The following is a 9,600-nucleotide window of genomic DNA, read 5'->3' as shown; positions in this document are numbered from 1 at the left end:
CCACAGGTCCACGGTTCAAATCCCACATTATTCATGTGTCTCTGTGATGCTTTGCTTTGCACACTGACTTTCTTGAATAAAAAATAAAAACTCAAAAGCACCAGGAGACATCTGCTGAATGCCCCAAGGTGCCTTGGCTCAATGGTGTGGAGCGCTTGACCCAGTTGCCAGCTTCAGACAGTTGGCCGGTTCAAGTCCCATGTCATGACATCAAGGTGCTGGAGGACCATCGGGAGTTCCTCCTACAGCTCAATGCTGCAGTAATTTGAACTTTTCAAGGCTAGAATAAAAAATAAAAACTCAAAAGCACCCGGAGACATCTGCTGAATGCCCAAAGGTGCCGTGGCGTAATGGTGTGGAGCGCTTGGCCCGTTGCCTCTGCTACAGTCAGTTGGCCGGTTCAAGTCCCATGTCATGACATCAAGGTGCTGGAGGACCCCTGAAGAACATTTTCAATGTCCATCTAAATTCTAAAAGGCTTGTTAAATATGAGTTCCCGGTTATACCTTACATGCCAGTGTGGCGCAGGTGATAAACCGGGGGTTTGTAAACAGGACATTCAGGGTTCAAGTCCCCTGAAGAACATTTTCAATGTCCATCTAAATTCTAAAAGGCTGGTTAAATATGAGTTCCCGGTAATTCCTTACATGCCAGTGTGGCGCAGGTGATAAACCGGGGGTTTGTAAACAGGACATTCAGGGTTCAAGTCCCCTGAAGAACATTTTCAATGTCCATCTAAATTCTAAAAGGCTGGTTAAATATGAGTTCCCGGTTATACCTTACATGCCAGTGTGGCGCAGGTGATAAACCGGGGTTTGTAAACAGGACATTCAGGGTTCAAGTCCCCTGAAGAACATTTTCAATGTCCATCTAAATTCTAAAAGGCTGGTTAAATATGAGTTCCCGGTTATACCTTACATGTCAGTGTGGCACTTAGCTCAGTGTGATGAGTGGCTGTACTTAGTTGTGATCCACAGGTCCACGGTTCAAATCCCACATTATTCATGTGTCTCTGTGATGCTTTGCTTTGCACACTGACTTTCTTGAATAAAAAATAAAAACTCAAAAGCACCAGGAGACATCTGCTGAATGCCCCAAGGTGCCTTGGCTCAATGGTGTGGAGCGCTTGACCCAGTTGCCAGCTTCAGACAGTTGGCCGGTTCAAGTCCCATGTCATGACATCAAGGTGCTGGGAAGGACCATCGGGAGACGGTGCTCTCTCCCCCTGTTTCCTGAAAAGTAACGGTTGGGGGTTATGCCGTACGATATAGGCTATAGCCCACGGTCCAAAATGATGAGAAACGAGGATAACTTTTTTTTTCAAAATTTCAAAAAACATGGGCTATAACCCATCGTTTTTTTTTTTTTTTTCATTTATTCCGCAATTTCCGCAATTTCCATTTCCACAATTTCCATTTCCGCAATTTCCACAATTTCCATTTCCGCAATTTCCGCAATTTCCATTTCCGCAATTTCCGCAATTTCCATTTCCGCAATTTCGCAATTTCCGCAATTTCCACAATTCCGCAATTTCCGCAATTAGAATTTCCGCAATTTCCGCAATTTCCGCAATTTCCATTTCCGCAATTTCCGCAATTTCCATTTCCGCAATTTCCGCAATTACCATTTCCGCAATTTCCGCAATTACCATTTCCGCAATTTCCGCAATTACAATTTCCGCAATTTTGCAATTTCCGCGATTTCCATTTCCGCAATTTCCGCAATTTGCGGAAATTGCGGAATAAATGAAAAAAAAACGATGGGTTATAGCCCATGTTTTTTGAAATTTTGAAAAAAAAATAATCCTCGTTTCTCATCATTTTGGACGGTGGGCTATAGCCTATATCGTACGGCATAACCGCCAACCGTTACTTTTCAGGAAACAGGGGGAGAGAGCACCGTCTCCCGATGGTCCTTCCCAGCACCTTGATGTCATGACATGGGACTTGAACCGGCCAACTGTCTGAAGCTGGCAACTGGGTCAAGCGCTCCACACCATTGAGCCAAGGCACCTTGGGGCATTCAGCAGATGTCTCCTGGTGCTTTTGAGTTTTTATTTTTTATTCAAGAAAGTCAGTGTGCAAAGCAAAGCATCACAGAGACACATGAATAATGTGGGATTTGAACCGTGGACCTGTGGATCACAACTAAGTACAGCCACTCATCACACTGAGCTAAGTGCCACACTGACATGTAAGGTATAACCGGGAACTCATATTTAACCAGCCTTTTAGAATTTAGATGGACATTGAAAATGTTCTTCAGGGGACTTGAACCCTGAATGTCCTGTTTACAAACCCCCGGTTTATCACCTGTGCCACACTGGCATGTAAGGTATAACCGGAAACTCATATTTAACCAGCCTTTTAGAATTTAGATGGACATTGAAAATGTTCTTCAGGGGACTTGAACCCTGAATGTCCTGTTTACAAACCCCCGGTTTATCACCTGCGCCACACTGGCATGTAAGGAATTACCGGGAACTCATATTTAACCAGCCTTTTAGAATTTAGATGGACATTGAAAATGTTCTTCAGGGGACTTGAACCCTGAATGTCCTGTTTACAAACCCCCGGTTTATCACCTGCGCCACACTGGCATGTAAGGTATAACCGGGAACTCATATTTAACCAGCCTTTTAGAATTTAGATGGACATTGAAAATGTTCTTCAGGGGACTTGAACCCTGAATGTCCTGTTTACAAACCCCCGGTTTATCACCTGCGCCACACTGGCATGTAAGGAATTACCGGGAACTCATATTTAACCAGCCTTTTAGAATTTAGATGGACATTGAAAATGTTCTTCAGGGGACTTGAACCCTGAATGTCCTGTTTACAAACCCCCGGTTTATCACCTGCGCCACACTGGCATGTAAGGTATAACCGGGAACTCATATTTAACAAGCCTTTTAGAATTTAGATGGACATTGAAAATGTTCTTCAGGGGTCCTCCAGCACCTTGATGTCATGACATGGGACTTGAACCGGCCAACTGACTGTAGCAGAGGCAACGGGCCAAGCGCTCCACACCATTACGCCACGGCACCTTTGGGCATTCAGCAGATGTCTCCGGGTGCTTTTGAGTTTTTTTTTTTTATTCTAGCCTTGAAAAGTTCAAATTACTGCAGCATTGAGCTGTAGGAGGAACTCCCGATGGTCCTCCAGCACCTTGATGTCATGACATGGGACTTGAACCGGCCAACTGTCTGAAGCTGGCAACTGGGTCAAGCGCTCCACACCATTGAGCCAAGGCACCTTGGGGCATTCAGCAGATGTCTCCTGGTGCTTTTGAGTTTTTATTTTTTATTCAAGAAAGTCAGTGTGCAAAGCAAAGCATCACAGAGACACATGAATAATGTGGGATTTGAACCGTGGACCTGTGGATCACAACTAAGTACAGCCACTCATCACACTGAGCTAAGTGCTGGTTACTACAACACAGCTTTTCTGTGCTAGTTGATGTTAGTGTGGAATGCAAAGTGTCAGTAAAGATTTGAGTATGTCGGGGTTCGAACCGGCACACTTCTACTAGGTATACTACGGATATCATTTGACTTATCCGTTGGTCCACTGAGGCACACAATCATTGGGAATTTCTGTGCTGCTTTAAAGTTGTCCTTCTGAAAGTCAGTGTGCAAAGCAAAGAATCACAGAGACACATGAATAATGTGGGATTTGAACCCTGGACCTGTGGATCACAAACACAGACACTCATCAGACTGAACTAACTGCTGGTTAATACAACACAGCTTTTCTGTGCTAGTTGATGTTAAGGATCCGGAAACAATTCTCTCTGTTTTACCCCTGCCCTTATTGGCCGCCCAAAAGCATGCAGGTGTGGTATCTATATTTCATGATATTCATATATAAGCCATGTTAAAATGTCCGACTTATACATTTGGTCACTGTGCTAAGGGCATGCTAAATAAGTCAACTGTCACTATCTGCAGTCACTGTGTCTGCAGAGGCCTGTCTTTGATATTTAAAGTCAAGGTGTCGTGGGCCTTAGTCAAGTAGCTTGGCCTGGCCAGGTGTGATAGGGAACTTAGCATTCTATTGTATCCAGGAGAGACCTTTGCTTACCAAGTGGCAATATGTTGATGAATACCGGTATGTAAAGTTTCAGTCTCCACCTCCGTATATCTGTGTCTATGCAAAAACACTGTATATATGTCCTGTAAAATGCAAGGTTTACGGAGTCTTAAACTGGCCGCGGCAGCGGTTCAGTACGAGGGAGTCCCTGAGCTCCAGGCTCAGGGACAATGGCGAAGCTCTCTGTCTTGGTCTCGGTTGCAATAAAATGATCGACTCTACACTACACTTCAGAACACTCTCTGCCTGCCTTCATTCGTCCGGTGCTTTTGACTACAGCCTACAGCCTGCCGTATTGCTTAGCCGTTTCTGTCTCAAATAGATAGAATTATAGTCAGTGTAAAGGGAGAAATTACACGACACAGGCTCCCATTGGCCCGTGAGTTCCAACCTCTCGGCCAACGGGAGATTGCCCCTGTGTTTCGATCGCGTTGCCACGTCTGCTCGTATCAAGCCTGGCTTCGTCCACTGAAAACGTTTTTATTTCGGGAACATTTTTCTGATTTTATTTGACTTGATTATGTTGTTCTTATTTGCTTGTTGTACTGTCCTGTTTTAATTATGATTGATTTTATTGTGTCACTGTACAGCACTTTGTAACATTGTTAAGAAAGGTGCTTTATAAATAAAATTTACTTACTTACACAAGGCAGGTCGCTGGTTTCCGTGGCAAAACATGGCAACGACCCAGTGCGTCTCACAATGTTGTGATTTCTCTGCATGCATGCAATTAAAATGAATGACCACTAGGTGTCGTCAATGCACAGCGTCTGATCAATAGTTGAAATGTCAATTTTGATTGATTGATTGATTGAAATATTTATTAACAGTTTGCAGAATTACAGTAGGCCTACATTTCAAGCACAAACTCAATACAAAGACTGTTAACTGTGAGTGGACGACCCAATAAAGCCTTACACTTACAAATGCCGTACGGTAGGGGCTATAGCCCATGTTCAAAAATGATGAAAAATGAGGATAACATTTTTTTCAAAAATTCAAAAAACGATGGGCTATAACCCATGTTTTTTGAAATTTTGAATTTTCTTCAAATCCTCAAAAATGATGAAAAACGGCGTGCTATAGTATGCCGTACGGTAGGAGCTATAGCCCATGTTCAAAAATGATGAAAAATGAGGATAACATTTTTTTCAAAAATTCAAAAAACGATGGGCTATAACCCATGTTTTTTGAAATTTTGAATTTTCTTCAAATCCTCAAAAATGATGAAAAACGGCGTGCTATAGTATGCCGTACGGTAGGGGCTATAGCCCATGTTCAAAAATGATGAAAAATGAGGATAGTTTTTTTTTCAAAAATTCAAAAACGATGGGCTATAACCCATGTTTTTTGAAATTTTGAATTTTCTTCAAATCCTCAAAAATGATGAAAAACGGCGTGCTATAGTATGCCGTACGGTAGGGGCTATAGCCCATGTTCAAAAATGATGAAAAATGAGGATAACATTTTTTTCAAAAATTCAAAAAACAATGGGCTATAACCCATGTTTTTTGAAATTTTGAATTTTCTTCAAATCCTCAAAAATGATGAAAAACGGCGTGCTATAGTATGCCGTACGGTAGGGGCTATAGCCCATGTTCAAAAATGATGAAAAATGAGGATAACATTTTTTTCAAAAATTCAAAAAACAATGGGCTAAAACCCATGTTTTTTGAAATTTTGAATTTTCTTCAAATCCTCAAAAATGATGAAAAACGGCGTGCTATAGTATGCCGTACGGTAGGGGCTATAGCCCATGTTCAAAAATGATGAAAAATGAGGATAACATTTTTTTCAAAAATTCAAAAACGATGGGCTATAACCCATGTTTTTTGAAATTTTGAATTTTCTTCAAATCCTCAAAAATGATGAAAAACGGCGTGCTATAGTATGCCGTACGGTAGGGGCTATAGCCCATGTTCAAAAATGATCAAAAATGAGGATAACATTTTTTTCAAAAATTCAAAAAACGATGGGCTATAACCCATGTTTTTTGAAATTTTGAATTTTCTTCAAATCCTCAAAAATGATGAAAAACGGCGTGCTATAGTATGCCGTACGGTAGGGGCTATAGCCCATGTTCAAAAATGATGAAAAATGAGGATAACATTTTTTTCAACAATTCAAAAAACGATGGGCTATAACCCATGTTTTTTGAAATTTTGAATTTTCTTCAAATCCTCAAAAATGATGAAAAACGGCGTGCTATAGTATGCCGTACGGTAGGGGCTATAGCCCATGTTCAAAAATGATGAAAAATGAGGATAACATTTTTTTCAAAAATTCAAAAAACGATGGGCTATAACCCATGTTTTTTGAAATTTTGAATTTTCTTCAAATCCTCAAAAATGATGAAAAACGGCGTGCTATAGTATGCCGTACGGTAGGGGCTATAGCCCATGTTCAAAAATGATGAAAAATGAGGATAACATTTTTTTCAAAAATTCAAAATACGATGGGCTATAACCCATGTTTTTTGAAATTTTGAATTTTCTTCAAATCCTCAAAAATGATGAAAAACGGCGTGCTATAGTATGCCGTACGGTAGGGGCTATAGCCCATGTTCAAAAATGATGAAAAATGAGGATAACATTTTTTTCAAAAATTCAAAATACGATGGGCTATAACCCATGTTTTTTGAAATTTTGAATTTTCTTCAAATCCTCAAAAATGATGAAAAACGGCGTGCTATAGTATGCCGTACGGTAGGGGCTATAGCCCATGTTCAAAAATGATGAAAAATGAGGATAACATTTTTTTCAAAAATTCAAAAACGATGGGCTATAACCCATGTTTTTTGAAATTTTGAATTTTCTTCAAATCCTCAAAAATGATGAAAAACGGCGTGCTATAGTATGCCGTACGGTAGGGGCTATAGCCCATGTTCAAAAATGATCAAAAATGAGGATAACATTTTTTTCAAAAATTCAAAAAACGATGGGCTATAACCCATGTTTTTTGAAATTTTGAATTTTCTTCAAATCCTCAAAAATGATGAAAAACGGCGTGCTATAGTATGCCGTACGGTAGGGGCTATAGCCCATGTTCAAAAATGATGAAAAATGAGGATAACATTTTTTTCAACAATTCAAAAAACGATGGGCTATAACCCATGTTTTTTGAAATTTTGAATTTTCTTCAAATCCTCAAAAATGATGAAAAACGGCGTGCTATAGTATGCCGTACGGTAGGGGCTATAGCCCATGTTCAAAAATGATGAAAAATGAGGATAACATTTTTTTCAAAAATTCAAAAAACGATGGGCTATAACCCATGTTTTTTGAAATTTTGAATTTTCTTCAAATCCTCAAAAATGATGAAAAACGGCGTGCTATAGTATGCCGTACGGTAGGGGCTATAGCCCATGTTCAAAAATGATGAAAAATGAGGATAACATTTTTTTCAAAAATTCAAAATACGATGGGCTATAACCCATGTTTTTTGAAATTTTGAATTTTCTTCAAATCCTCAAAAATGATGAAAAACGGCGTGCTATAGTATGCCGTACGGTAGGGGCTATAGCCCATGTTCAAAAATGATGAAAAATGAGGATAACATTTTTTTCAAAAATTCAAAATACGATGGGCTATAACCCATGTTTTTTGAAATTTTGAATTTTCTTCAAATCCTCAAAAATGATGAAAAACGGCGTGCTATAGTATGCCGTACGGTAGGGGCTATAGCCCATGTTAAAAAATGATGAAAAATGAGGATAACATTTTTTTCAAAAAATCAAAAAACGATGGGCTATAACCCATGTTTTTTTTAATTTTGAATTTTCTTCAAATCCTCAAAAATGATGAAAAACGGCGTGCTATAGTATGCCGTACGGTAGGGGCTATAGCCCATGTTCAAAAATGATGAAAAATGAGGATAAACTTTTTTTCAACAATTCAAAAAACGATGGGCTATAACCCATGTTTTTTGAAATTTTGAATTTTCTTCAAATCCTCAAAAATGATGAAAAACGGCGTGCTATAGTATGCCGTACGGTAGGGGCTATAGCCCATGTTCAAAAATGATGAAAAATGAGGATAACATTTTTTTCAAAAATTCAAAAAACGATGGGCTATAACCCATGTTTTTTGAAATTTTGAATTTTCTTCAAATCCTCAAAAATGATGAAAAACGGCGTGCTATAGTATGCCGTACGGTAGGGGCTATAGCCCATGTTCAAAAATGATGAAAAATGAGGATAACATTTTTTTCAAAAATTCAAAATACGATGGGCTATAACCCATGTTTTTTGAAATTTTGAATTTTCTTCAAATCCTCAAAAATGATGAAAAACGGCGTGCTATAGTATGCCGTACGGTAGGGGCTATAGCCCATGTTCAAAAATGATGAAAAATGAGGATAACATTTTGTTAAAAAATTCAAAAAACGATGGGCTATAACCCATGTTTTTTGAAATTTTGAATTTTCTTCAAATCCTCAAAAATGATGAAAAACGGCGTGCTATAGTATGCCGTACGGTAGGGGCTATAGCCCATGTTCAAAAATGATGAAAAATGAGGATAACATTTTGTTAAAAAATTCAAAAAACGATGGGCTATAACCCATGTTTTTTGAAATTTTGAATTTTCTTCAAATCCTCAAAAATGATGAAAAACGGCGTGCTATAGTATGCCGTACGGTAGGGGCTATAGCCCATGTTCAAAAATGATGAAAAATGAGGATAACATTTTTTTCAAAAATTCAAAAAACGATGGGCTATAACCCATGTTTTTTGAAATTTTGAATTTTCTTCAAATCCTCAAAAATGATGAAAAACGGCGTGCTATAGTATGCCGTACGGTAGGGGCTATAGCCCATGTTCAAAAATGATGAAAAATGAGGATAACATTTTTTTCAAAAATTCAAAAAACGATGGGCTATAACCCATGTTTTTTGAAATTTTGAATTTTCTTCAAATCCTCAAAAATGATGAAAAACGGCGTGCTATAGTATGCCGTACGGTAGGGGCTATAGCCCATGTTCAAAAATGATGAAAAATGAGGATAACATTTTTTTCAAAAAATCAAAAAACGATGGGCTATAACCCATGTTTTTTGAAATTTTGAATTTTCTTCAAATCCTCAAAAATGATGAAAAACGGCGTGCTATAGTATGCCGTACGGTAGGGGCTATAGCCCATGTTCAAAAATGATGAAAAATGAGGATAACATTTTTTTCAAAAATTCAAAAAACGATGGGCTATAACCCATGTTTTTTGAAATTTTGAATTTTCTTCAAATCCTCAAAAATGATGAAAAACGGCGTGCTATTGTATGCCGTACGGTAGGGGCTATTGCCCATGTTCAAAAATGATGAAAAATGAGGATAACATTTTTTTCAAAAATTCAAAAAACGATGGGCTATAACCCATGTTTTTTGAAATTTTGAATTTTCTTCAAATCCTCAAAAATGATGAAAAACGGCGTGCTATAGTATGCCGTACGGTAGGGGCTATAGCCCATGTCCAAAAATGATGAAAAATGAGGATAACATTTTTTTCAAAAATTCAA

The sequence above is a fragment of the Protomyctophum bolini genome (genome assembly GCF_963924005.1).
Source record: "Protomyctophum bolini genome assembly, chromosome: 19".
NCBI classification, from domain to species: Eukaryota; Metazoa; Chordata; class Actinopteri; order Myctophiformes; family Myctophidae; genus Protomyctophum; species Protomyctophum bolini.
This window is presented reverse-complemented; position numbering follows the sequence as displayed.